Genomic DNA, 27,610 nt, shown 5'->3' with positions numbered 1-27,610 from the left:
AGCTTTTCTGTCCGCAAGAAAGCACATCAGATTCATTTGTGTGTGCTCAAAATCATGCTTAAATTGAGCTTACGTTTTCTGTTTAATAATATATATTCCAAAAAGTACACTTGAACAAACAAGAATCTCACTATTTTTGGTAAAGAAAAAATTGTCTGAAAGGATCCTAAAACCATAACCAATATTTCTGGATTCAAGATTTCCGTTGCCGTCACAATATCTTGTTTTCGAAAACGTTCATTTATGCATAAAAGACCAGACAACTACATAGTTCTAGTGTGTTTTGAACAACGGACCTTCTGCGTGTTAAGCAGATGTGATAACCACTACACTATGGAACTCTTAAAATTGTTTCCTGAAACAGCTTTTCTGTCCGCAAGAAAGCACATCAGATTCATTTGTGTGTGCTCAAAATCATGCTTAAATTGAGCTTACATTTTCTGTTTAATAAAATATATTTCAAATTGTAAACTTGAACAAACAAGAATCTTACTCTATTTGGTAAAGAAAAAATTGTCTGTAAGGATTCTAAAACCATAACCAATATTTCTGGATTCAAGATTTCTTTTGCCGTCACAATATCTTGTTTGAAAACATACATTTAAGCATAGAAGACCAGACAACTACATTGTTCCACTGTGTTTTGACCAACGGACCTTCTGCGTGTTAAGCAGATGTGATAACCACTACACTATGGAACTCTTAAAAATGCTTACTGAAACAGCTTTTCTGTCCGCAAGAAAGCACATCAGATTCATTTGTGTGTGCTCAAAATCATGCTTAAATTGAGCTTACGTTTTCTGTTTAATAATATATTTCAAACAGTACACTTGAAGAAAAAAGAATCTTACTCTTTTTGGTAAAGATAAAATTGTCTGAAAGGATTCTAAAACCATAACCAATATTTCTGGATTCAAGATTTCTGTTGCCGTCACAATATCTTATTTGAAAACGTACATTTATGTATAGAAGACAAGACAACTACATAGTTCCACTGTGTTTTAAACAACGGACCTTCTGCGTGTTAAGCAGATGTGATAACCACTACACTATGCAACTCTTAAAAATGCTTACTGAAACAGGTTTTCTGTTCGCAAGAAAGCACATCAGATTCATTTGCACGAAACCTTGCTTAAATTGAGCTTACGTTTTCTGTTTAATAATATGTATTTCAAAAAGTACACTTGAACAAACAAGAATCTTACTCTATTTGGTAAAGAAAATATTGTATGAAAGGATTCTAAAACCTTAACCAATATTTCTGGATTCAAGATTTCTGTTGCCGTCACAATATCTTGTTTGAAAACGTACATTTATGCATAGAAGACAAGACAACTACATAGTTCCACTGTGTTTTGAACAACGGACCTTCTGAGTGTTAAGCAGATGTGATAACCACTACACTATGCAACTCTTAAAAATGTTTCCTGAAACAGCTTTTCTGTCCGCAAGAAAGCACATCAGATTCATTTGTGTGTGCTCAAAATCATGCTTAAATTGAGCTAACGTTTTCTGTTTAATATAATATATTTCAAAAAGTAAACTTGAACAAACAAGAATATTACTCTATTTGGTAAAGATAAAATTGTCTGAAAGGATTCTAAAACCATAACCAATATTTCTGGATTCAAGATTTCTGTTGCCGTCACAACATCTTGTTTGAAAACGTACATTTATGCATAGAAGACCAGACAACTACATAGTTCCACAGTGTTTTGAACAACGGATCTTCTGCGTGTTAAGCAGATGTGATAACCACTACACTATGGAACTCTTAAAATTGTTTCCTGAAACAGCTTTTCTGTCCTCAAGAAAGCACATCAAATTCATTTGTGTTTGCTCGAAACCTTGCTTAAATTGAGCTTACGTTTTCTGTTTAATAATATATTTCAAACAGTACACTTGAAGAAAAAAGAATCTTACTCTATTTGGTAAAGAAAAAATTGTCTGAAAGTATACTAAAATCATATCCAATATTTCTGGATTCAAGATTTCCGTTGCCGTCACAACATCTCTTTTGAAAACGTACATTTATGCATAAAAGACCGACAACTGCATAGTACCACTGTGTTTTGAACAATGGACCTTCTGCGTGTTAAGCAGATGTGATAACCACTACACTATGGAACTCTTAAAATTGTGTCCTGAAACAGCTTTTCTGTCCGCAAGAAAGCACATCAGATTCATTTGTGTGTGCTCGAAATCTTGCTTAAATTGAGCTTAAGTTTTCTGTTTAATAATATATATTTCAAAAAGTACACTTGAACAAACAAGAATCTTACTCTATTTGGTAAAGAAAAAATTGTATGAAAGATGGTAAAACCATAACCCATATTTCTGGATTCAAGATTTCCGTTGCCGTCACAATATCTTGTTTGAAAACGTACATTTATGCATAAAAGACAAGACAACTACATAGTTCCACTGGGTTTTGAACAACGGATCTTCTGCGTGTTAAGCAGATGTGATAACCACTACACTATGGAACTCTTAAAATTGTTTCCTGAAACAGCTTTTCTGTCCGCAAGAAAGCACATCAAATTCATTTGTGTGTGCTCGAAACCTTGCTTAAATTGAGCTTACGTTTTCTGTTTAATAATATATTTCAAACAGTACACTTGAACAAAAAAGAATCTTACTCTATTTGGTAAAGAAAAAATTGTCTGAAAGGATACTAAAATCATATCCAATATTTCTGGATTCAAGATTTCCGTTGCCGTCACAATATCTTGTTTGAAAACATACATTTATGCATAAAAGACCGACAACTGCATAGTTCCACTGTGTTTTGAACAACGGACCTTCTGCGTGTTAAGCAGATGTGATAACCACTACACTATGTAACTCTTAAAATTGTGTCCTGAAACAGCTTTTCTGTCCGCAAGAAAGCACATCAGATTTATTTGTGTGTGCTCGAAATCTTGCTTAAATTGAGCTTAAGTTTTCTGTTTAATAATATATATTTCAAAAAGTACACTTGAACAAACAAGAATATTACTCTATTTGGTAAAGAAAAAATTGTATGAAAGGATTCTAAAACTATAACCAATATTTCTGGATTCAAGAATTCCGTTGCCGTCACAATATCTTGTTTGAAAACGTACATTTATGCATAAAAGACCGACAACTGCATAGTTCCACTGTGTTTTGAACAACGGACCTTCTGCGTGTTAAGCAGATGTGATAACCACTACACTATGCAACTCTTAAAAATGTTTCCTGAAACAGCTTTTCTGTCCGCAAGAAAGCACATCAGATTCATTTGTGTGTGCTCAAAATCATGCTTAAATTGAGCTAACGTTTTCTGTTTAATAAAATATATTTCAAAAAGTAAACTTGAACAAACAAGAATATTACTCTATTTGGTAAAGATAAAATTGTCTGAAAGGATTCTAAAACCATAACCAATATTTCTGGATTCAAGATTTCTGTTGCCGTCACAACATCTTGTTTGAAAACGTACATTTATGCATAGAAGACCAGACAACTACATAGTTCCACTGTGTTTTGAACAACGGATCTTCTGCGTGTTAAGCAGATGTGATAACCACTACACTATGGAACTCTTAAAATTGTTTCCTGAAACAGCTTTTCTGTCCTCAAGAAAGCACATCAAATTCATTTGTGTGTGCTCGAAACCTTGCTTAAATTGAGCTTACGTTTTCTGTTTAATAATATATTTCAAACAGTACACTTGAACAAAAAATAATCTTACTCTATTTGGTAAAGAAAAAATTGTCTGAAAGTATACTAAAATCATATCCAATATTTCTGGATTCAAGATTTCCGTTGCCGTCACAATATCTTGTTTGAAAACATACATTTATGCATAAAAGACCGACAACTGCATAGTTCCACTGTGTTTTGAACAACGGACCTTCTGCGTGTTAAGCAGATGTGATAACCACTACACTATGAACTCTTAAAATTGTTTCCTGAAACAGCTTTTCTGTCCGCAAGAAAGCACATCAGATTCATTTGTGTGTGATCAAAATCATGCTTAAATTGAGCTAACGTTTTCTGTTTAATAAAATATATTTCAAAAAGTAAACTTGAACAAACAAGAATATTACTCTATTTGGTAAAGATAAAATTGTCTGAAAGGATTCTAAAACCATAACCAATATTTCTGGATTCAAGATTTCTGTTGCCGTCACAATATCTTGTTTGAAAACGTACATTTATGCATAAAAGACCGACAACTGCATAGTACCACTGTGTTTTGAACAACGGACCTTCTGCGTGTTAAGCAGATGTGATAACCACTACACTATGTAACTCTTAAAATTGTGTCCTGAAACAGCTTTTCTGTCCGCAAGAAAGCACATCAGATTTATTTGTGTGTGCTCGAAATCTTGCTTAAATTGAGCATAAGTTTTCTGTTTAATAATATATATTTCAAAAAGTACACTTGAACAAACAAGAATATTACTCTATTTGGTAAAGAAAAAATTGTATGAAAGGATTCTAAAACTATAACCAATATTTCTGGATTCAAGAATTCCGTTGCCGTCACAATATCTTGTTTGAAAACGTACATTTATGCATAAAAGACCGACAACTGCATAGTTCCACTGTGTTTTGAACAACGGACCTTCTGCGTGTTAAGCAGATGTGATAACCACTACACTATGCAACTCTTAAAAATGTTTCCTGAAACAGCTTTTCTGTCCGCAAGAAAGCACATCAGATTAATTTGTGTGTGCACAAAATCATGCTTAAATTGAGCTAACGTTTTCTGTTTAATAAAATATATTTCAAAAAGTAAACTTGAACAAACAAGAATATTACTCTATTTGGTAAAGATAAAATTGTCTGAAAGGATTCTAAAACCATAACCAATATTTCTGGATTCAAGATTTCTGTTGCCGTCACAACATCTTGTTTGAAAACGTACATTTATGCATAGAAGACCAGACAACTACATAGTTCCACTGTGTTTTGAACAACGGATCTTCTGCGTGTTAAGCAGATGTGATAACCACTACACTATAGAACTCTTAAAGTTGTTTCCTGAAACAGCTTTTCTGTCCGCAAGAAAGCACATCAGATTCATTTGTGTGTGCTCAAAATCATGCTTAAATTGAGCTAACGTTTTCTGTTTAATAAAATATATTTCAAAAAGTACACTTGAACAAACAAGAATCTCACTATTTTTGGTAAAGAAAAAATTGTCTGAAAGGATACTAAAACCATAACCAATATTTCTGGATTCAAGATTTCCGTTGCCGTCACAATATCTTGTTTTCGAAAACGTTCATTTATGCATAAAAGACCAGACAACTACATAGTTCTAGTGTGTTTTGAACAACGGACCTTCTGCGTGTTAAGCAGATGTGATAACCACTACACTATGGAACTCTTAAAATTGTTTCCTGAAACAGCTTTTCTGTCCGCAAGAAAGCACATCAGATTCATTTGTGTGTGCTCAAAATCATGCTTAAATTGAGCTTACGTTTTCTGTTTAATAAAATATTTTTCAAATTGTAAACTTGAACAAACAAGAATCTTACTCTATTTGGTAAAGAAAAAATTGTCTGTAAGGATTCTAAAACCATAACCAATATTTCTGGATTCAAGATTTCTTTTGCCGTCACAATATCTTGTTTGAAAACGTACATTTAAGCATAGAAGACCAGACAACTACATTGTTCCACTGTGTTTTGACCAACGGACCTTCTGCGTGTTAAGCAGATGTGATAACCACTACACTATGGAACTCTTAAAAATGCTTACTGAAACAGCTTTTCTGTCCGCAAGAAAGCACATCAGATTCATTTGTGTGTGCTCAAAATCATGCTTAAATTAAGCTAACGTTTTCTGGTTAATAAAATATATTTCAAAAAGTGCCCTTGAACAAACAAGAATCTTACTCTATTTGGTAAAGAAAAAATTGTCTGAAAGGATACTAAAACCATATCCAATATTTCTGGATTCAAGATTTCCGTTGCCATCACAATATCTTGTTTGAAAATGTACATTTATGCATAAAAGACAAGACAACTACATAGTTCCACTGGGTTTTGAACCCAGGACCTTCTGCGTGTGAAGCAGACGTGATAACCACTATACTATGGAACTCTTAAAAATGTTTCCTGAAACAGATTTTCTGTCCGCAAGAAAGCACATCAGATTCATTTGTGTGTGCTCGAAACCTTGCTTAAATTGAGCTTACGTTTTCTGTTTAATAATATATTTCAAACAGTACACTTGAACAAAAAATAATCTTACTCTATTTGGTAAAGAAAAAATTGTCTGAAAGGATACTAAAACCAAATCCAATATTTCTGGATTCAAGATTTCCGTTGCCGTCACAATATCTTGTTTGAAAACGTACATTTATGCATAAAAGACAAGACAACTACATAATTCCACTGGGTTTTGAACCCAGAAGCTTCTGCGTGTGAAGCAGATGTGATAATCACTATACTATGGAACTCTTAAAATTGTTTCCTGAAACAGCATTTCTGTCCGCAAGAAAGCACATCAGATTCATTTGTGTGTGCTCGAAATCTTGCTTAAATTGAGCTTACGTTTTCTGTTTAATAATATATATCTGAAAAATTACACTTGAACAAACAAGAATCTTACTCTATTTGGTAAAGAAAAAATTGTCTGAAAGGATACTAAAACCATAACCCATATTTCTGGATTCAAGATTTCCGTATTCAAGATTTCCGTTGCCGTCACAATATCGTGTTTGTAAACGTACATTTATGCATAAAAGACAAGACAATTACATAGTTCCACTGGGTTTTGAACCCAGGACCTCCTGCGTGTGAAGCAGACGTGATAACCACTACACTATGGAACTCTTAAAATTGTTTCCTGAAACAGCTTTTCTGTCCGCAAGAAAGCACATCAGATTAATTTGTGTGAACTCGAAACCTTGCATAAATTGAGCTTACGTTTTGTGTTTAATAATATATATTTCAAAAAGTACACTTGAACAAACAAGAATCTGACTATATTTGGCAAAGAAAAAATTGTCTGAAAGGATACTAAAACCATATCCAATATTTCTGGATTCAAGATTTCTGTTGCCGTTACAATATCTTGTTTGAAAACGTACATATATGCATAAAAGACAAGACAACTACATAGATCCACTGTGTTTTCAACAACAGACCGTCTGCGTGTTAAGCAGATGTGATAACCACTACACTATGGAACTCTTAAAATTGTTTCCTGAAACAGCTTTTCTGTCCGCAAGAAAGCACATCAGATACATTTGTGTGTGCTCAAAATCATGCTTAAATTGAGCTTACGTTTTCTGTTTAATAAAATATATTTCAAATTGTAAACTTGAACAAACAAGAATCTTACTCTATTTGGTAAAGAAAAAATTGTCTGTAAGGATTCTAAAACCATAACCAATATTTCTGGATTCAAGATTTCTGTTGCCGTCACAATATCTTGTTTGAAAACGTACATTTAAGCGTAGAAGACCAGACAACTACATTGTTCCACCGTGTTTTGAACAACGGACCTTCTGCGTGTTAAGCAGATGTGATAACCACTACACTATGGAACTCTTAAAAATGCTTACTGAAACAGGTTTTCTGTTCGCAAGAAAGCACATCAGATTCATTTGCACGAAACCTTGCTTAAATTGAGCTTACGTTTTCTGTTTAATAATATATATTTGAAAAAGTACACTTGAACAAACAAGAATCTCACTATTTTTGGTAAAGAAAAAATTGTCTGAAAGGATACTAAAACCATAACCAATATTTCTGGATTCAAGATTTCCGTTGCCGTCACAATATCTTGTTTTCGAAAATGTTCATTTATGCATAAAAGACCAGACAACTACATAGTTCTAGTGTGTTTTGAACAACGGACCTTCTGCGTGTTAAGCAGATGTGATAACCACTACACTATGGAACTCTTAAAATTGTTTCCTGAAACAGCTTTTCTGTCCGCAAGAAAGCACATCAGATTCATTTGTGTGTGCTCAAAATCATGCTTAAATTGAGCTAACGTTTTCTGTTTAATAAAATATATTTCAAAAAGTAAACTTGAACAAACAAGAATATTACTCTATTTGGTAAAGATAAAATTGTCTGAAAGGATTCTAAAACCATAACCAATATTTCTGGATTCAAGATTTCTGTTGCCGTCACAACATCTTGTTTGAAAACGTACATTTATGCATAGAAGACCAGACAACTACATAGTTCCACAGTGTTTTGAAAAAAGGATCTTCTGCGTGTTAAGCAGATGTGATAACCACTACACTATGTAACTCTTAAAATTGTTTCCTGAAACAGCTTTTCTGTCCTCAAGAAAGCACATCAAATTCATTTGTGTGTGCTCGAAACCTTGCTTAAATTGAGCTTACGTTTTCTGTTTAATAATATATTTCAAACAGTACACTTGAAGAAAAAAGAATCTTACTCTTTTTGGTAAAGATAAAATTGTCTGAAAGGATTCTAAAACCATAACCAATATTTCTGGATTCAAGATTTCTGTTGCCGTCACAATATCTTATTTGAAAACGTACATTTATGCATAGAAGACAAGACAACTACATAGTTCCACTGTGTTTTAAACAACGGACCTTCTGCGTGTTAAGCAGATGTGATAACCACTACACTATGCAACTCTTAAAAATGCTTACTGAAACAGGTTTTCTGTTCGCAAGAAAGCACATCAGATTCATTTGCACGAAACCTTGCTTAAATTGAGCTTACGTTTTCTGTTTAATAATATGTATTTCAAAAAGTACACTTGAACAAACAAGAATCTTACTCTATTTGGTAAAGAAAATATTGTATGAAAGGATTCTAAAACCTTAACCAATATTTCTGGATTCAAGATTTCTGTTGCCGTCACAATATCTTGTTTGAAAACGTACATTTATGCATAGAAGACAAGACAACTACATAGTTCCACTGTGTTTTGAACAACGGACCTTCTGAGTGTTAAGCAGATGTGATAACCACTACACTATGCAACTCTTAAAAATGTTTCCTGAAACAGCTTTTCTGTCCGCAAGAAAGCACATCAGATTCATTTGTGTGTGCTCAAAATCATGCTTAAATTGAGCTAACGTTTTCTGTTTAATAAAATATATTTCAAAAAGTAAACTTGAACAAACAAGAATATTACTCTATTTGGTAAAGATAAAATTGTCTGAAAGGATTCTAAAACCATAACCAATATTTCTGGATTCAAGATTTCTGTTGCCGTCACAACATCTTGTTTGAAAACGTACATTTATGCATAGAAGACCAGACAACTACATAGTTCCACAGTGTTTTGAACAACGGATCTTCTGCGTGTTAAGCAGATGTGATAACCACTACACTATGGAACTCTTAAAATTGTTTCCTGAAACAGCTTTTCTGTCCTCAAGAAAGCACATCAAATTCATTTGTGTTTGCTCGAAACCTTGCTTAAATTGAGCTTACGTTTTCTGTTTAATAATATATTTCAAACAGTACACTTGAAGAAAAAAGAATTTTACTATATTTGGTAAAGAAAAAATTGTCTGAAAGTATACTAAAATCATATCCAATATTTCTGGATTCAAGATTTCCGTTGCCGTCACAACATCTTGTTTGAAAACGTACATTTATGCATAGAAGACCAGACAACTACATAGTTCCACTGTGTTTTGAACAACGGATCTTCTGCGTGTTAAGCAGATGTGATAACCACTACACTATGGAACTCTTAAAATTGTTTCCTGAAACAGTTTTTCTGTCCGCAAGAAAGCACATCAGATTCATTTGTGTGTGATCAAAATCATGCTTAAATTGAGCTTACGTTTTCTGTTTAATAAAATATATTTCAAAAAGTAAAGTTGAACAAACAAGAATCTTACTCTATTTGGTAAAGAAAAAATTGTATGAAAGGATTCTAAAACTATAACCAATATTTCTGGATTCAAGATTTCCGTTGCCGTCACAATATCTTGTTTGAAAACGTACATTTATGCATAAAAGACCGACAACTGCATAGTACCACTGTGTTTTGAACAACGGACCTTCTGCGTGTTAAGCAGATGTGATAACCACTACACTATGGAACTCTTAAAATTGTGTCCTGAAACAGCTTTTCTGTCCGCAAGAAAGCACATCAGATTCATTTGTGTGTGCTCGAAATCTTGCTTAAATTGAGCTTAAGTTTTCTGTTTAATAATATATATTTCAAAAAGTACACTTGAACAAACAAGAATCTTACTCTATTTGGTAAAGAAAAAATTGTATGAAAGATGGTAAAACCATAACCCATATTTCTGGATTCAAGATTTCCGTTGCCGTCACAATATCTTGTTTGAAAACGTACATTTATGCATAAAAGACAAGACAACTACATAGTTCCACTGGGTTTTGAACAACGGATCTTCTGCGTGTTAAGCAGATGTGATAACCACTACACTATGGAACTCTTAAAATTGTTTCCTGAAACAGCTTTTCTGTCCGCAAGAAAGCACATCAAATTCATTTGTGTGTGCTCGAAACCTTGCTTAAATTGAGCTTACGTTTTCTGTTTAATAATATATTTCAAACAGTACACTTGAACAAAAAAGAATCTTACTCTATTTGGTAAAGAAAAAATTGTCTGAAAGGATACTAAAATCATATCCAATATTTCTGGATTCAAGATTTCCGTTGCCGTCACAATATCTTGTTTGAAAACATACATTTATGCATAAAAGACCGACAACTGCATAGTTCCACTGTGTTTTGAACAACGGACCTTCTGCGTGTTAAGCAGATGTGATAACCACTACACTATGTAACTCTTAAAATTGTGTCCTGAAACAGCTTTTCTGTCCGCAAGAAAGCACATCAGATTTATTTGTGTGTACTCGAAATCTTGCTTAAATTGAGCTTAAGTTTTCTGTTTAATAATATATATTTCAAAAAGTACACTTGAACAAACAAGAATATTACTCTATTTGGTAAAGAAAAAATTGTATGAAAGGATTCTAAAACTATAACCAATATTTCTGGATTCAAGAATTCCGTTGCCGTCACAATATCTTGTTTGAAAACGTACATTTATGCATAAAAGACCGACAACTGCATAGTTCCACTGTGTTTTGAACAACGGATCTTCTGCGTGTTAAGCAGATGTGATAACCACTACACTATAGAACTCTTAAAGTTGTTTCCTGAAACAGCTTTTCTGTCCGCAAGAAAGCACATCAGATTCATTTGTGTGTGCTCAAAATCATGCTTAAATTGAGCTAACGTTTTCTGTTTAATAAAATATATTTCAAAAAGTACACTTGAACAAACAAGAATCTCACTATTTTTGGTAAAGAAAAAATTGTCTGAAAGGATACTAAAACCATAACCAATATTTCTGGATTCAAGATTTCCGTTGCCGTCACAATATCTTGTTTTCGAAAACGTTCATTTATGCATAAAAGACCAGACAACTACATAGTTCTAGTGTGTTTTGAACAACGGACCTTCTGCGTGTTAAGCAGATGTGATAACCACTACACTATGGAACTCTTAAAATTGTTTCCTGAAACAGCTTTTCTGTCCGCAAGAAAGCACATCAGATTCATTTGTGTGTGCTCAAAATCATGCTTAAATTGAGCTTACGTTTTCTGTTTAATAAAATATTTTTCAAATTGTAAACTTGAACAAACAAGAATCTTACTCTATTTGGTAAAGAAAAAATTGTCTGTAAGGATTCTAAAACCATAACCAATATTTCTGGATTCAAGATTTCTTTTGCCATCACAATATCTTGTTTGAAAACGTACATTTAAGCATAGAAGACCAGACAACTACATTGTTCCACTGTGTTTTGACCAACGGACCTTCTGCGTGTTAAGCAGATGTGATAACCACTACACTATGGAACTCTTAAAAATGCTTACTGAAACAGCTTTTCTGTCCGCAAGAAAGCACATCAGATTCATTTGTGTGTGCTCAAAATCATGCTTAAATTAAGCTAACGTTTTCTGGTTAATAAAATATATTTCAAAAAGTGCCCTTGAACAAACAAGAATCTTACTCTATTTGGTAAAGAAAAAATTGTCTGAAAGGATACTAAAACCATATCCAATATTTCTGGATTCAAGATTTCCGTTGCCATCACAATATCTTGTTTGAAAATGTACATTTATGCATAAAAGACAAGACAACTACATAGTTCCACTGGGTTTTGAACCCAGGACCTTCTGCGTGTGAAGCAGACGTGATAACCACTATACTATGGAACTCTTAAAAATGTTTCCTGAAACAGATTTTCTGTCCGCAAGAAAGCACATCAGATTCATTTGTGTGTGCTCGAAACCTTGCTTAAATTGAGCTTACGTTTTCTGTTTAATAATATATTTCAAACAGTACACTTGAACAAAAAATAATCTTACTCTATTTGGTAAAGAAAAAATTGTCTGAAAGGATACTAAAACCAAATCCAATATTTCTGGATTCAAGATTTCCGTTGCCGTCACAATATCTTGTTTGAAAACGTACATTTATGCATAAAAGACAAGACAACTACATAATTCCACTGGGTTTTGAACCCAGAAGCTTCTGCGTGTGAAGCAGATGTGATAATCACTATACTATGGAACTCTTAAAATTGTTTCCTGAAACAGCATTTCTGTCCGCAAGAAAGCACATCAGATTCATTTGTGTGTGCTCGAAATCTTGCTTAAATTGAGCTTACGTTTTCTGTTTAATAATATATATCTGAAAAATTACACTTGAACAAACAAGAATCTTACTCTATTTGGTAAAGAAAAAATTGTCTGAAAGGATACTAAAACCATAACCCATATTTCTGGATTCAAGATTTCCGTATTCAAGATTTCCGTTGCCGTCACAATATCGTGTTTGTAAACGTACATTTATGCATAAAAGACAAGACAATTACATAGTTCCACTGGGTTTTGAACCCAGGACCTCCTGCGTGTGAAGCAGACGTGATAACCACTACACTATGGAACTCTTAAAATTGTTTCCTGAAACAGCTTTTCTGTCCGCAAGAAAGCACATCAGATTAATTTGTGTGAACTCGAAACCTTGCATAAATTGAGCTTACGTTTTGTGTTTAATAATATATATTTCAAAAAGTACACTTGAACAAACAAGAATCTGACTATATTTGGCAAAGAAAAAATTGTCTGAAAGGATACTAAAACCATATCCAATATTTCTGGATTCAAGATTTCTGTTGCCGTTACAATATCTTGTTTGAAAACGTACATATATGCATAAAAGACAAGACAACTACATAGATCCACTGTGTTTTCAACAACAGACCGTCTGCGTGTTAAGCAGATGTGATAACCACTACACTATGGAACTCTTAAAATTGTTTCCTGAAACAGCTTTTCTGTCCGCAAGAAAGCACATCAGATACATTTGTGTGTGCTCAAAATCATGCTTAAATTGAGCTTACGTTTTCTGTTTAATAAAATATATTTCAAATTGTAAACTTGAACAAACAAGAATCTTACTCTATTTGGTAAAGAAAAAATTGTCTGTAAGGATTCTAAAACCATAACCAATATTTCTGGATTCAAGATTTCTGTTGCCGTCACAATATCTTGTTTGAAAACGTACATTTAAGCGTAGAAGACCAGACAACTACATTGTTCCACCGTGTTTTGAACAACGGACCTTCTGCGTGTTAAGCAGATGTGATAACCACTACACTATGGAACTCTTAAAAATGCTTACTGAAACAGGTTTTCTGTTCGCAAGAAAGCACATCAGATTCATTTGCACGAAACCTTGCTTAAATTGAGCTTACGTTTTCTGTTTAATAATATATATTTCAAAAAGTACACTTGAACAAACAAGAATCTCACTATTTTTGGTAAAGAAAAAATTGTCTGAAAGGATACTAAAACCATAACCAATATTTCTGGATTCAAGATTTCCGTTGCCGTCACAATATCTTGTTTTCGAAAATGTTCATTTATGCATAAAAGACCAGACAACTACATAGTTCTAGTGTGTTTTGAACAACGGACCTTCTGCGTGTTAAGCAGATGTGATAACCACTACACTATGGAACTCTTAAAATTGTTTCCTGAAACAGCTTTTCTGTCCGCAAGAAAGCACATCAGATTCATTTGTGTGTGCTCAAAATCATGCTTAAATTGAGCTAACGTTTTCTGTTTAATAAAATATATTTCAAAAAGTAAACTTGAACAAACAAGAATATTACTCTATTTGGTAAAGATAAAATTGTCTGAAAGGATTCTAAAACCATAACCAATATTTCTGGATTCAAGATTTCTGTTGCCGTCACAACATCTTGTTTGAAAACGTACATTTATGCATAGAAGACCAGACAACTACATAGTTCCACAGTGTTTTGAAAAAAGGATCTTCTGCGTGTTAAGCAGATGTGATAACCACTACACTATGTAACTCTTAAAATTGTTTCCTGAAACAGCTTTTCTGTCCTCAAGAAAGCACATCAAATTCATTTGTGTGTGCTCGAAACCTTGCTTAAATTGAGCTTACGTTTTCTGTTTAATAATATATTTCAAACAGTACACTTGAAGAAAAAAGAATCTTACTCTTTTTGGTAAAGATAAAATTGTCTGAAAGGATTCTAAAACCATAACCAATATTTCTGGATTCAAGATTTCTGTTGCCGTCACAATATCTTATTTGAAAACGTACATTTATGCATAGAAGACAAGACAACTACATAGTTCCACTGTGTTTTAAACAACGGACCTTCTGCGTGTTAAGCAGATGTGATAACCACTACACTATGCAACTCTTAAAAATGCTTACTGAAACAGGTTTTCTGTTCGCAAGAAAGCACATCAGATTCATTTGCACGAAACCTTGCTTAAATTGAGCTTACGTTTTCTGTTTAATAATATGTATTTCAAAAAGTACACTTGAACAAACAAGAATCTTACTCTATTTGGTAAAGAAAATATTGTATGAAAGGATTCTAAAACCTTAACCAATATTTCTGGATTCAAGATTTCTGTTGCCGTCACAATATCTTGTTTGAAAACGTACATTTATGCATAGAAGACAAGACAACTACATAGTTCCACTGTGTTTTGAACAACGGACCTTCTGAGTGTTAAGCAGATGTGATAACCACTACACTATGCAACTCTTAAAAATGTTTCCTGAAACAGCTTTTCTGTCCGCAAGAAAGCACATCAGATTCATTTGTGTGTGCTCAAAATCATGCTTAAATTGAGCTAACGTTTTCTGTTTAATAAAATATATTTCAAAAAGTAAACTTGAACAAACAAGAATATTACTCTATTTGGTAAAGATAAAATTGTCTGAAAGGATTCTAAAACCATAACCAATATTTCTGGATTCAAGATTTCTGTTGCCGTCACAACATCTTGTTTGAAAACGTACATTTATGCATAGAAGACCAGACAACTACATAGTTCCACAGTGTTTTGAACAACGGATCTTCTGCGTGTTAAGCAGATGTGATAACCACTACACTATGGAACTCTTAAAATTGTTTCCTGAAACAGCTTTTCTGTCCTCAAGAAAGCACATCAAATTCATTTGTGTTTGCTCGAAACCTTGCTTAAATTGAGCTTACGTTTTCTGTTTAATAATATATTTCAAACAGTACACTTGAAGAAAAAAGAATTTTACTATATTTGGTAAAGAAAAAATTGTCTGAAAGTATACTAAAATCATATCCAATATTTCTGGATTCAAGATTTCCGTTGCCGTCACAACATCTTGTTTGAAAACGTACATTTATGCATAGAAGACCAGACAACTACATAGTTCCACTGTGTTTTGAACAACGGATCTTCTGCGTGTTAAGCAGATGTGATAACCACTACACTATGGAACTCTTAAAATTGTTTCCTGAAACAGTTTTTCTGTCCGCAAGAAAGCACATCAGATTCATTTGTGTGTGATCAAAATCATGCTTAAATTGAGCTTACGTTTTCTGTTTAATAAAATATATTTCAAAAAGTAAAGTTGAACAAACAAGAATCTTACTCTATTTGGTAAAGAAAAAATTGTATGAAAGGATTCTAAAACTATAACCAATATTTCTGGATTCAAGATTTCCGTTGCCGTCACAATATCTTGTTTGAAAACGTACATTTATGCATAAAAGACCGACAACTGCATAGTACCACTGTGTTTTGAACAACGGACCTTCTGCGTGTTAAGCAGATGTGATAACCACTACACTATGGAACTCTTAAAATTGTGTCCTGAAACAGCTTTTCTGTCCGCAAGAAAGCACATCAGATTCATTTGTGTGTGCTCGAAATCTTGCTTAAATTGAGCTTAAGTTTTCTGTTTAATAATATATATTTCAAAAAGTACACTTGAACAAACAAGAATCTTACTCTATTTGGTAAAGAAAAAATTGTATGAAAGATGGTAAAACCATAACCCATATTTCTGGATTCAAGATTTCCGTTGCCGTCACAATATCTTGTTTGAAAACGTACATTTATGCATAAAAGACAAGACAACTACATAGTTCCACTGGGTTTTGAACAACGGATCTTCTGCGTGTTAAGCAGATGTGATAACCACTACACTATGGAACTCTTAAAATTGTTTCCTGAAACAGCTTTTCTGTCCGCAAGAAAGCACATCAAATTCATTTGTGTGTGCTCGAAACCTTGCTTAAATTGAGCTTACGTTTTCTGTTTAATAATATATTTCAAACAGTACACTTGAACAAAAAAGAATCTTACTCTATTTGGTAAAGAAAAAATTGTCTGAAAGGATACTAAAATCATATCCAATATTTCTGGATTCAAGATTTCCGTTGCCGTCACAATATCTTGTTTGAAAACATACATTTATGCATAAAAGACCGACAACTGCATAGTTCCACTGTGTTTTGAACAACGGACCTTCTGCGTGTTAAGCAGATGTGATAACCACTACACTATGTAACTCTTAAAATTGTGTCCTGAAACAGCTTTTCTGTCCGCAAGAAAGCACATCAGATTTATTTGTGTGTACTCGAAATCTTGCTTAAATTGAGCTTAAGTTTTCTGTTTAATAATATATATTTCAAAAAGTACACTTGAACAAACAAGAATATTACTCTATTTGGTAAAGAAAAAATTGTATGAAAGGATTCTAAAACTATAACCAATATTTCTGGATTCAAGAATTCCGTTGCCGTCACAATATCTTGTTTGAAAACGTACATTTATGCATAAAAGACCGACAACTGCATAGTTCCACTGTGTTTTGAACAACGGACCTTCTGCGTGTTAAGCAGATGTGATAACCACTACACTATGCAACTCTTAAAAATGTTTCCTGAAACAGCTTTTCTGTCCGCAAGAAAGCACATCAGATTCATTTGTGTGTGCTCAAAATCATGCTTAAATTGAGCTAACGTTTTCTGTTTAATAAAATATATTTCAAAAAGTAAACTTGAACAAACAAGAATATAACTCTATTTGGTAAAGATAAAATTGTCTGAAAGGATTCTAAAACCATAACCAATATTTCTGGATTCAAGATTTCTGTTGCCGTCACAACATCTTGTTTGAAAACGTACATTTATGCATAGAAGACCAGACAACTACATAGTTCCACTGTGTTTTGAACAACGGATCTTCTGCGTGTTAAGCAGATGTGATAACCACTACACTATGGAACTCTTAAAATTGTTTCCTGAAACAGCTTTTCTGTCCTCAAGAAAGCACATCAAATTCATTTGTGTGTGCTCGAAACCTTGCTTAAATTGAGCTTACGTTTTCTGTTTAATAATATATTTCAAACAGTACACTTGAACAAAAAATAATCTTACTCTATTTGGTAAAGAAAAAATTGTCTGAAAGGATACTAAAACCAAATCCAATATTTCTGGATTCAAGATTTCCGTTGCCGTCACAATATCTTGTTTGAAAACGTACATTTATGCATAAAAGACAAGACAACTACATAATTCCACTGGGTTTTGAACCCAGAAGCTTCTGCGTGTGAAGCAGATGTGATAATCACTATACTATGGAACTCTTAAAATTGTTTCCTGAAACAGCATTTCTGTCCGCAAGAAAGCACATCAGATTCATTTGTGTGTGCTCGAAATCTTGCTTAAATTGAGATTACGTTTTCTGTTTAATAATATATATCTGAAAAATTACACTTGAACAAACAAGAATCTTACTCTATTTGGTAAAGAAAAAATTGTCTGAAAGGATACTAAAAGCATAACCCATATTTCTGGATTCAAGATTTCCGTATTCAAGATTTCCGTTGCCGTCACAATATCGTGTTTGTAAACGTACATTTATGCATAAAAGACAAGACAATTATATAGTTCCACTGGGTTTTGAACCCAGGACCTTCTGCGTGTGAAGCAGACGTGATAACCACTACACTATGGAACTCTTAAAATTGTTTCCTGAAACAGCTTTTCTGTCCGCAAGAAAGCACATCAGATTAATTTGTGTGAACTCCAAACCTTGCATAAATTGAGCTTACGTTTTCTGTTTAATAATATATATTTCAAAAAGTACACTTGAACAAACAAGAATCTGACTATATTTGGCAAAGAAAAAATTGTCTGAAAGGATACTAAAACCATATCCAATATTTCTGGATTCAAGATTTCTGTTGCCGTTACAATATCTTGTTTGAAAACGTACATATATGCATAAAAGACAAGACAACTACATAGATCCACTGTGTTTTCAACAACAGACCGTCTGCGTGTTAAGCAGATGTGATAACCACTACACTATGGAACTCTTAAAATTGTTTCCTGAAACAGCTTTTCTGTCCGCAAGAAAGCACATCAGATACATTTGTGTGTGCTCAAAATCATGCTTAAATTGAGCTTACGTTTTCTGTTTAATAAAATATATTTCAAATTGTAAACTTGAACAAACAAGAATCTTACTCTATTTGGTAAAGAAAAAATTGTCTGTAAGGATTCTAAAACCATAACCAATATTTCTGGATTCAAGATTTCTGTTGCCGTCACAATATCTTGTTTGAAAACGTACATTTAAGCGTAGAAGACCAGACAACTACATTGTTCCACCGTGTTTTGAACAACGGACCTTCTGCGTGTTAAGCAGATGTGATAACCACTACACTATGGAACTCTTAAAAATGCTTACTGAAACAGGTTTTCTGTTCGCAAGAAAGCACATCAGATTCATTTGCACGAAACCTTGCTTAAATTGAGCTTACGTTTTCTGTTTAATAATATATATTTCAAAAAGTACACTTGAACAAACAAGAATCTCACTATTTTTGGTAAAGAAAAAATTGTCTGAAAGGATACTAAAACCATAACCAATATTTCTGGATTCAAGATTTCCGTTGCCGTCACAATATCTTGTTTTCGAAAATGTTCATTTATGCATAAAAGACCAGACAACTACATAGTTCTAGTGTGTTTTGAACAACGGACCTTCTGCGTGTTAAGCAGATGTGATAACCACTACACTATGGAACTCTTAAAATTGTTTCCTGAAACAGCTTTTCTGTCCGCAAGAAAGCACATCAGATTCATTTGTGTGTGCTCAAAATCATGCTTAAATTGAGCTAACGTTTTCTGTTTAATAAAATATATTTCAAAAAGTAAACTTGAACAAACAAGAATATTACTCTATTTGGTAAAGATAAAATTGTCTGAAAGGATTCTAAAACCATAACCAATATTTCTGGATTCAAGATTTCTGTTGCCGTCACAACATCTTGTTTGAAAACGTACATTTATGCATAGAAGACCAGACAACTACATAGTTCCACAGTGTTTTGAACAACGGATCTTCTGCGTGTTAAGCAGATGTGATAACCACTACACTATGGAACTCTTAAAATTGTTTCCTGAAACAGCTTTTCTGTCCTCAAGAAAGCACATCAAATTCATTTGTGTGTGCTCGAAACCTTGCTTAAATTGAGCTTACGTTTTCTGTTTAATAATATATTTCAAACAGTACACTTGAAGAAAAAAGAATCTTACTCTATTTGGTAAAGATAAAATTGTCTGAAAGGATTCTAAAACCATAACCAATATTTCTGGATTCAAGATTTCTGTTGCCGTCACAATATCTTATTTGAAAACGTACATTTATGCATAGAAGACAAGACAACTACATAGTTCCACTGTGTTTTAAACAACGGACCTTCTGCGTGTTAAGCAGATGTGATAACCACTACACTATGCAACTCTTAAAAATGCTTACTGAAACAGGTTTTCTGTTCGCAAGAAAGCACATCAGATTCATTTGCACGAAACCTTGCTTAAATTGAGCTTACGTTTTCTGTTTAATAATATATATTTCAAAAAGTACACTTGAACAAACAAGAATCTTACTCTATTTGGTAAAGAAAATATTGTATGAAAGGATTCTAAAACCTTAACCAATATTTCTGGATTCAAGATTTCTGTTGCCGTCACAATATCTTGTTTGAAAACGTACATTTATGCATAGAAGACAAGACAACTACATAGTTCCACTGTGTTTTGAACAACGGACCTTCTGAGTGTTAAGCAGATGTGATAACCACTACACTATGCAACTCTTAAAAATGTTTCCTGAAACAGCTTTTCTGTCCGCAAGAAAGCACATCAAATTCATTTGTGTGTGCTCGAAACCTTGCTTAAATTGAGCTTACGTTTTCTGTTTAATAATATATTTCAAACAGTACACTTGAACAAAAAAGAATCTTACTCTATTTGGTAAAGAAAAAATTGTCTGAAAGGATACTAAAATCATATCCAATATTTCTGGATTCAAGATTTCCGTTGCCGTCACAATATCTTGTTTGAAAACATACATTTATGCATAAAAGACCGACAACTGCATAGTTCCACTGTGTTTTGAACAACGGACCTTCTGCGTGTTAAGCAGATGTGATAACCACTACACTATGTAACTCTTAAAATTGTGTCCTGAAACAGCTTTTCTGTCCGCAAGAAAGCACATCAGATTTATTTGTGTGTGCTCGAAATCTTGCTTAAATTGAGCTTAAGTTTTCTGTTTAATAATATATATTTCAAAAAGTACACTTGAACAAACAAGAATATTACTCTATTTGGTAAAGAAAAAATTGTATGAAAGGATTCTAAAACTATAACCAATATTTCTGGATTCAAGAATTCCGTTGCCGTCACAATATCTTGTTTGAAAACGTACATTTATGCATAAAAGACCGACAACTGCATAGTTCCACTGTGTTTTGAACAACGGACCTTCTGCGTGTTAAGCAGATGTGATAACCACTACACTATGCAACTCTTAAAAATGTTTCCTGAAACAGCTTTTCTGTCCGCAAGAAAGCACATCAGATTCATTTGTGTGTGCTCAAAATCATGCTTAAATTGAGCTAACGTTTTCTGTTTAATAAAATATATTTCAAAAAGTAAACTTGAACAAACAAGAATATTACTCTATTTGGTAAAGATAAAATTGTCTGAAAGGATTCTAAAACCATAACCAATATTTCTGGATTCAAGATTTCTGTTGCCGTCACAACATCTTGTTTGAAAACGTACATTTATGCATAGAAGACCAGACAACTACATAGTTCCACTGTGTTTTGAACAACGGATCTTCTGCGTGTTAAGCAGATGTGATAACCACTACACTATGGAACTCTTAAAATTGTTTCCTGAAACAGCTTTTCTGTCCTCAAGAAAGCACATCAAATTCATTTGTGTGTGCTCGAAACCTTGCTTAAATTGAGCTTACGTTTTCTGTTTAATAATATATTTCAAACAGTACACTTGAACAAAAAATAATCTTACTCTATTTGGTAAAGAAAAAATTGTCTGAAAGTATACTAAAATCATATCCAATATTTCTGGATTCAAGATTTCTGTTGCCGTCACAATATCTTGTTTGAAAACATACATTTATGCATAAAAGACCGACAACTGCATAGTTCCACTGTGTTTTGAACAACGGACCTTCTGCGTGTTAAGCAGATGTGATAACCACTACACTATGAACTCTTAAAATTGTTTCCTGAAACAGCTTTTCTGTCCGCAAGAAAGCACATCAGATTCATTTGTGTGTGATCAAAATCATGCTTAAATTGAGCTTACGTGTTCTGTTTAATAAAATATATTTCAAAAAGTAAAGTTGAACAAACAAGAATCTTACTCTATTTGGTAAAGAAAAAATTGTATGAAAGGATTCTAAAACTATAACCAATATTTCTGGATTCAAGATTTCCGTTGCCGTCACAATATCTTGTTTGAAAACGTACATTTATGCATAAAAGACCGACAACTGCATAGTACCACTGTGTTTTGAACAACGGACCTTCTGCGTGTTAAGCAGATGTGATAACCACTACACTATGGAACTCTTAAAATTGTGTCCTGAAACAGCTTTTCTGTCCGCAAGAAAGCACATCAGATTCATTTGTGTGTGCTCGAAATCTTGCTTAAATTGAGCTTAAGTTTTCTGTTTAATAATATATATTTCAAAAAGTACACTTGAACAAACAAGAATCTTACTCTATTTGGTAAAGAAAAAATTGTATGAAAGATGGTAAAACCATAACCCATATTTCTGGATTCAAGATTTCCGTTGCCGTCACAATATCTTGTTTGAAAACGTACATTTATGCATAAAAGACAAGACAACTACATAGTTCCACTGGGTTTTGAACAACGGATCTTCTGCGTGTTAAGCAGATGTGATAACCACTACACTATGGAACTCTTAAAATTGTTTCCTGAAACAGCTTTTCTGTCCGCAAGAAAGCACATCAAATTCATTTGTGTGTGCTCGAAACCTTGCTTAAATTGAGCTTACGTTTTCTGTTTAATAATATATTTCAAACAGTACACTTGAACAAAAAAGAATCTTACTCTATTTGGTAAAGAAAAAATTGTCTGAAAGGATACTAAAATCATATCCAATATTTCTGGATTCAAGATTTCCGTTGCCGTCACAATATCTTGTTTGAAAACATACATTTATGCATAAAAGACCGACAACTGCATAGTTCCACTGTGTTTTGAACAACGGACCTTCTGCGTGTTAAGCAGATGTGATAACCACTACACTATGTAACTCTTAAAATTGTGTCCTGAAACAGCTTTTCTGTCCGCAAGAAAGCACATCAGATTTATTTGTGTGTGCTCGAAATCTTGCTTAAATTGAGCTTAAGTTTTCTGTTTAATAATATATATTTCAAAAAGTACACTTGAACAAACAAGAATATTACTCTATTTGGTAAAGAAAAAATTGTATGAAAGATGGTAAAACCATAACCCATATTTCTGGATTCAAGATTTCCGTTGCCGTCACAATACTGTATCTTGTTTTCGAAAACGTTCATTTATGCATAAAAGACCAGACAACTACATAGTTCTAGTGTGTTTTGAACAACGGACCTTCTGCGTGTTAAGCAGATGTGATAACCACTACACTATGGAACACTTAAAATTGTTTCCCGAAAAAGCTTTTCTGTCCGCAAGAAAGCACATCAGATTCATTTGTGTGTGATCAAAATCATGCTTAAATTGAGCTTACGTTTTCTGTTTAATAAAATATATTTCAAATTGTAAACTTGAACAAACAAGAATCTTACTCTATTTGGTAAAGAAAAAATTGTCTGTAAGGATTCTAAAACCATAACCAATATTTCTGGATTCAAGATTTCTGTTGCCGTCACAATATCTTGTTTGAAAACGTACATTTAAGCAAAGAAGACCAGACAACTACATTGTTCCACCGTGTTTTGAACAACGGACCTTCTGCGTGTTAAGCAGATGTGATAACCACTACACTATGGAACTCTTAAAAATGCTTACTGAAACAGGTTTTCTGTTCGCAAGAAAGCACATCAGATTCATTTGCACGAAACCTTGCTTAAATTGAGCTTACGTTTTCTGTTTAATAATATATATTTCAAAAAGTACACTTGAACAAACAAGAATCTCACTATTTTTGGTAAAGAAAAAATTGTCTGAAAGGATACTAAAACCATAACCAATATTTCTGGATTCAAGATTTCCGTTGCCGTCACAATATCTTGTTTTCGAAAATGTTCATTTATGCATAAAAGACCAGACAACTACATAGTTCTAGTGTGTTTTGAACAACGGACCTTCTGCGTGTTAAGCAGATGTGATAACCACTACACTATGGAACACTTAAAATTGTTTCCTGAAACAGCTTTTCTGTCCGCAAGAAAGCACATCAGATTCATTTGTGTGTGCTCAAAATCATGCTTAAATTGAGCTTACGTTTTCTGTTTAATAAAATATATTTCAAATTGTAAACTTGAACAAACAAGAATCTTGCTCTATTTGGTAAAGAAAAAATTGTCTGTAAGGATTCTAAAACCATAACCAATATTTCTGGATTCAAGATTTCTTTTGCCGTCACAATATCTTGTTTGAAAACGTACATTTAAGCATAGAAGACCAGACAACTACATTGTTCCACTGTGTTTTGAACAACGGACCTTCTGCGTGTTAAGCAGATGTGATAACCACTACACTATGGAACTCTTAAAAATGCTTACTGAAACAGGTTTTCTGTTCGCAAGAAAGCACATCAGATTCATTTGCACGAAACCTTGCTTAAATTGAGCTTACGTTTTCTGTTTAATAAAATATATTTCAAAAAGTACACTTGAACAAACAAGAATCTTACTCTATTTGGTAAAGAAAATATTGTATGAAAGGATTCTAAAACCTTAACCAATATTTCTGGATTCAAGATTTCTGTTGCCGTCACAATATCTTGTTTGAAAACGTACATTTATGCATAGAAGACAAGACAACTACATAGTTCCACTGTGTTTTGAACAACGGACCTTCTGAGTGTTAAGCAGATGTGATAACCACTACACTATGCAACTCTTAAAAATGTTTCCTGAAACAGCTTTTCTGTCCGCAAGAAAGCACATCAGATTCATTTGTGTGTGCTCAAAATCATGCTTAAATTGAGCTAACGTTTTCTGTTTAATAAAATATATTTCAAAAAGTAAACTTGAACAAACAAGAATATTACTCTATTTGGTAAAGATAAAATTGTCTGAAAGGATTCTAAAACCATAACCAATATTTCTGGATTCAAGATTTCTGTTGCCGTCACAACATCTTGTTTGAAAACATACATTTATGCATAGAAGACCAGACAACTACATAGTTCCACTGTGTTTTGAACAACGGATCTTCTGCGTGTTAAGCAGATGTGATAACCACTACACTATGGAACTCTTAAAATTGTTTCCTGAAACAGCTTTTCTGTCCGCAAGAAAGCACATCAGATTCATTTGTGTGTGATCAAAATCATGCTTAAATTGAGCTTACGTTTTCTGTTTAATAAAATATATTTCAAAAAGTAAAATTGAACAAACAAGAATCTTACACTATTTGGTAAAGAAAAAATTGTATGAAAGGATTCTAAAACTATAACCAATATTTCTGGATTCAAGATTTCCGTTGCCGTCACAATATCTTGTTTGAAAACGTACATTTATGCATAAAAGACCGACAACTGCATAGTTCCACTGTGTTTTGAACAACGGACCTTCTGCGTGTTAAGCAGATGTGATAACCACTACACTATGGAACTCTTAAAATTGTGTCCTGAAACAGCTTTTCTGTCCGCAAGAAAGCACATCAGATTCATTTGTGTGTGCTCGAAATCTTGCTTAAATTGAGCTTAAGTTTTCTGTTTAATAATATATATTTCAAAAAGTACACTTGAACAAACAAGAATCTTACTCTATTTGGTAAAGAAAAAATTGTATGAAAGATGGTAAAACCATAACCCATATTTCTGGATTCAAGATTTCCGTTGCCGTCACAATATCTTGTTTGAAAACGTACATTTATGCATAAAAGACAAGACAACTACATAGTTCCACTGGGTTTTGAACAACGGATCTTCTGCGTGTTAAGCAGATGTGATAACCACTACACTATGGAACTCTTAAAATTGTTTCCTGAAACAGCTTTTCTGTCCGCAAGAAAGCACATCAAATTCATTTGTGTGTGCTCGAAACCTTGCTTAAATTGAGCTTACGTTTTCTGTTTAATAATATATTTCAAACAGTACACTTGAACAAAAAAGAATCTTACTCTATTTGGTAAAGAAAAAATTGTCTGAAAGGATACTAAAATCATATCCAATATTTCTGGATTCAAGATTTCCGTTGCCGTCACAATATCTTGTTTGAAAACATACATTTATGCATAAAAGACCGACAACTGCATAGTTCCACTGTGTTTTGAACAACGGACCTTCTGCGTGTTAAGCAGATGTGATAACCACTACACTATGTAACTCTTAAAATTGTGTCCTGAAACAGCTTTTCTGTCCGCAAGAAAGCACATCAGATTTATTTGTGTGTGCTCGAAATCTTGCTTAAATTGAGCTTAAGTTTTCTGTTTAATAATATATATTTCAAAAAGTACACTTGAACAAACAAGAATATTACTCTATTTGGTAAAGAAAAAATTGTATGAAAGATGGTAAAACCATAACCCATATTTCTGGATTCAAGATTTCTGTTGCCGTCACAACATCTTGTTTGAAAACGTACATTTATGCATAGAAGACCAGACAACTACATAGTTCCACTGTGTTTTGAACAACGGATCTTCTGCGTGTTAAGCAGATGTGATAACCACTACACTATGAACTCTTAAAATTGTTTCCTGAAACAGCTTTTCTGTCCGCAAGAAAGCACATCAGATTCATTTGTGTGTGATCAAAATCATGCTTAAATTGAGCTTCCGTTTTCTGTTTAATAAAATATATTTCAAAAACTAAAGTTGAACAAACAAGAATCTTACTCTATTTGGTAAAGAAAAAATTGTATGAAAGGATTCTAAAACTATAACCAATATTTCTGGATTCAAGATTTCCGTTGCCGTCACAATATCTTGTTTGAAAACGTACATTTATGCATAAAAGACCGACAACTGCATAGTTCCACTGTGTTTTGAACAACGGACCTTCTGCGTGTTAAGAAGATGTGATAACCACTACACTATGGAACTCTTAAAATTGTGTCCTGAAACAGCTTTTCTGTCCGCAAGAAAGCACATCAGATTCATTTGTGTGTGCTCGAAATCTTGCTTAAATTGAGCTTAAGTTTTCTGTTTAATAATATATATTTCAAAAAGTACACTTGAACAAACAAGAATCTTACTCTATTTGGTAAAGAAAAAATTGTATGAAAGATGGTAAAACCATAACCCATATTTCTGGATTCAAGATTTCCGTTGCCGTCACAATATCTTGTTTGAAAACGTACATTTATGCATAAAAGACCAGACAACTACATAGTTCCACTGGGTTTTGAACAACGGATCTTCTGCGTGTTAAGCAGATGTGATAATCACTACACTATGGAACTCTTAAAATTGTTTCCTGAAACAGCTTTTCTGTCCGCAAGAAAGCACATCAAATTCATTTGTGTGTGCTCGAAACCTTGCTTAAATTGAGCTTACGTTTTCTGTTTAATAATATATTTCAAACAGTACACTTGAACAAAAAAGAATCTTACTCTATTTGGTAAAGAAAAAATTGTCTGAAAGGATACTAAAATCATATCCAATATTTCTGGATTCAAGATTTCCGTTGCCGTCACAATATCTTGTTTGAAAACATACATTTATGCATAAAAGACCGACAACTGCATAGTTCCACTGTGTTTTGAACAACGGACCTACTGCGTGTTAA

The 27,610-nt window shown here is 33.2% G+C and overlaps 3 non-coding genes across 3 annotated transcripts; all 3 read right to left on the bottom strand.

Moving 5' to 3' along the window:
- Positions 1 to 6,741: 6,741 nt before the first annotated feature.
- On the bottom strand, positions 6,742 to 6,814 carry TRNAV-CAC (transfer RNA valine (anticodon CAC)). Its single transcript has one exon. It is a non-coding gene; the product is annotated as a tRNA-Val (tRNA).
- Positions 6,815 to 12,856: 6,042 nt separating this feature from the next.
- TRNAV-CAC (transfer RNA valine (anticodon CAC)) lies at positions 12,857 to 12,929 on the bottom strand. Its single transcript has one exon. It is a non-coding gene; the product is annotated as a tRNA-Val (tRNA).
- A 5,320-nt stretch (positions 12,930 to 18,249) lies between these two features.
- TRNAV-CAC (transfer RNA valine (anticodon CAC)) lies at positions 18,250 to 18,322 on the bottom strand. The gene has a single exon. It is a non-coding gene; the product is annotated as a tRNA-Val (tRNA).
- Between the last annotated feature and the right edge of the window lie 9,288 nt (positions 18,323 to 27,610).

Source organism: Ascaphus truei, chromosome 18, assembly GCF_040206685.1.
Source record: "Ascaphus truei isolate aAscTru1 chromosome 18, aAscTru1.hap1, whole genome shotgun sequence".
Lineage (NCBI taxonomy): Eukaryota > Metazoa > Chordata > Amphibia > Anura > Ascaphidae > Ascaphus > Ascaphus truei.
This window is presented reverse-complemented; position numbering and strand designations above follow the sequence as displayed.